This window comes from Wasmannia auropunctata, unplaced genomic scaffold (assembly GCF_000956235.1).
Source record: "Wasmannia auropunctata unplaced genomic scaffold, wasmannia.A_1.0 LD334260.1, whole genome shotgun sequence".
Taxonomy (NCBI): Eukaryota; Metazoa; Arthropoda; class Insecta; order Hymenoptera; family Formicidae; genus Wasmannia; species Wasmannia auropunctata.
Window position 1 is genome coordinate 10722 of NW_012028630.1, and position 3499 is coordinate 14220.

Here is a 3499-nt window from a genome sequence, read left to right on the forward strand (position 1 = left end):
TATCATTTGATCTTAAAAAATGGCTTTTTTTATAGGAGTCGCTAAAAATTCTTTTAAGGGCTTTTATTTTAGCCCAAATTAAAGCTTTTAACAAAGTTTCATTGAAATCGGAGGTAGGTCGTTTTCGGAAGTTTATCCAAATACTACTTGTTAATGCATAAATAAAATTTTTTTCTATTAATTATATATTCTATCAATTTTTTATATTCCCCGAAGAATAAATTATATAATTTTAATAGCATCAAATTATTGTACAATTATAAAATATACTTTTTAATTAGTATAACATTTTCTGTATTTCGTATCGTATAATATTTATTTTTATTTATCAATTTTTATAAATTGCAAACTATATATGTATTATATAATGATTTATTTATATGTTCCAAAGAGAGAGAGAGAGAGAGAGAGAGAGAGAGAGAGGCGGAGAAAACGAAAGTAAATTTAGTGTGAATAAAAATAAGAACATTTCAGACATCTTTCAGCTTGGACCAATTAACCTTTCACGAGATGTTTTACATTAACTTCACTGGATGTCTTTCGCGTTTCGTAAATCGTTAAATTAAACTTTAATAAATTTCAAAGATACAGCAGTAAAGGCGTTTCCTGCTCGTCAAATAGGCAACAGTAATTAGAAGGATTCTGCAGTAGCTAAGTATCATCTCATGTATTTACGTGTCGTACTCTTCTCGTTGAGGAAATTAGTATAAAATAAAATTTATTCTCGTATTTTGTAGCATTGTATACTACCTTTGCATATACAAAAAGTTATTTTAATAAACAATTTAACAGCACGAGCAAAGCAAAGACAAATTAACGAAAGCGTCAACTTTTCTTTGTCCAGCTATAGAGATGCTGCTATAATGACAAAATTATCGATAATTATTGATAAATTTTATAACATAAATTATTGCTAGTATTGGGTTGGCAAATAAGTTAGTTCAGTTTTTGCTTCATTAAAGGTTTATTCCGAATTATTTTTCTCGGCGCTATTGCACAAATCGAATGTGCATTTGTTTTACACAAACTGTCTGTGAATTTTGGTGTGGCTAACTTCAGTATTGTTGCGTACTGCGTAGTTGTGAAAATGGAAATAAATAACGTGTGATAATCTTCCCCCTACTTGCAGTTAACAAATGTATGAGTTTACCTAAAAGCATTTCTTGTACTTTATAACGATATACATGCATCCATATTAGGATATTTTGTAGACGACTCGCTAGCCCTAGAACTTTCCATATCTATTTTTTCGGTGTAAATAGAGAATCCTCCGACTGCAGCAGCAGTTTGTCGAGTCCATCGGAAGAATACACATCTTGTAACACGCGAGTAATAAGATACTTTAAGAAATTATTGTAAAATTTATTGAATAAAATTGTTTTTTTTTTATAAAGTGACAATTCTCGCGAATTTTACAAACGTACATTATCGTCATATAATCTATTATAATATTATATTTAAAAAAGGCAAATGATCTGCAGAGTCATAAAAAGATATGCCATAAAGATGTGCCGTGTATACAGGGTGTCCCGAAATTCGCAAATCAAAATATCATAGCAAGAAAGTCTTTGAAAAATTAAGTAAAAAAGTTATTTGTAAATTTTTATTTCAAGCAATTTTTGAGATATAAGTATTTAAATTTAGCCAATTATATAAATTACGATTAAACGAAAACATGGCCGTGAACACGTCGATAGTGTTAGTGGTTGCGCACTTCACGCGCGTACAAATCTATATATAATTGGCTAAATTTAAACTCTTGTATCTAAAAAACTACTGCTTAAAATAAAAATTTACAAATAAAAATTTTTTACTTAATTTTTTGAACACTTTTTTGCTAGGATATTTTGATTTGCGAATTTCGGGACACCCTATACAGGGATGCTGCTTTAACAGAGCGCACATGCCGAAAGTGGTTTGTCAAATTCCATTCTAGAGATTTCGACGTCAATGTGATACGCCCCGCTTCGATCGCCCGACCTCTGCAGATCGTTTGCTTTTTTTGATTCTATAGCATTACACGCGCGCAATAGTTCATATTTTTTACTTCTTACTATTTGCTATTACACTATCAACCTCTGTACATAACAATTGTCAAAATATGCAATGACAGTCGCTTACAAAGTAAACGTAGCAAGAGAACCAATTAGTATCGCGGAAAAGCGACAACAAAAAACTTCGATAGATTCGAGTACCGCAACTTAACACCTTTTTTAGAAATGGACAATAGAGCAAAATATGACGATAATGTACGTTATTTATTTCCATTTTCACAGCTACGCAGCACGCAACAATACTGAAGTTAACCACACCAAAATTCACAGACAGCTGTTATGCAAAACAAATGCACATGCATTCGAAGTGCAATAGTGCCGAGAACAAAAAAGAATAAATCGAAATGAACTATTGCGCTGAAACAAAAACCGAACGATATATTATTGCTTATTTGCCAACCCAATAAATTTTGTAAATTTCAAAAAATTCAAATAAATATTAATTAACTTTTAAGCCAATGTGGACAGTCCAACGTAATTTTCCGTGAAATGCGAGATGAAGAATGTTTATTTCTGGTTTTAATGTTTTAGAATCATTGTTTATTCTCTCGATATACTTGGATTTTCCTACAGGTACACTTAAAAAATAATTCAAAAACCGACACGGCAAAAAGAAAGATTATGTTCTTAGTACAAATAATTCTCTCAAAAGTATAATGAAATATGATAAAGGACAAGTTGTAATTCTTCAAGAGAGATTTTTATTCAATTATCCTCTTAGAAATTTAATTTCATGTTGATATCTTATTCATATTAATTAATAATACATATGACACGCTACTCATTTCTCATTTTCTGTATGTTCACAAAACGTTTATTTTTAATTCAAGTTGAAGTAAAATGTAAACTAACATATATAAAAATATGACGTAAAATAAATTAATTCCGATGAAAAAGCTAAAGCCTCGACAAGGATTTAGATTCTTCATTATTTAATGTTTTAGCTCAAAAATTGATTTATGGCATTTACTATAAATTTTTTTTTGTTCTAAAAACTCGTTAAACTTATGCATAATACCAGCAGCCAATAAAAAACAGTACAAATAAAAGAATTTCAGATAAATAAAAAAATATAGGTGCCTAATTTTCGTTCAAGGCTGTAACTGAAAAACAATTTCTCTATACTGATTATTTTAAAAATAACAAAAGATTTTATTTTAAGTTTTATTTCTAATTGTTATTATTTTTCGTAAGGATTGCAATTTAACGGATTAAAACAGAGCAGCGAATCTAATCCGTCTAAGAAAGATGATTCAATGAATAATTAACATACAAAACAAAAAATAAAAAGCGCAACCCACTTATAGGAAAATGCGTTATATCATCATCTTTCCTTTCTTTCATCACATCCAAATTCTTCTTCGTAACATGAATATCTCTGTGGAAATGTCTATTTTTGACCAGACTAAATTTTATTTTTGTTTCGACAAGGCACACAGGGGATA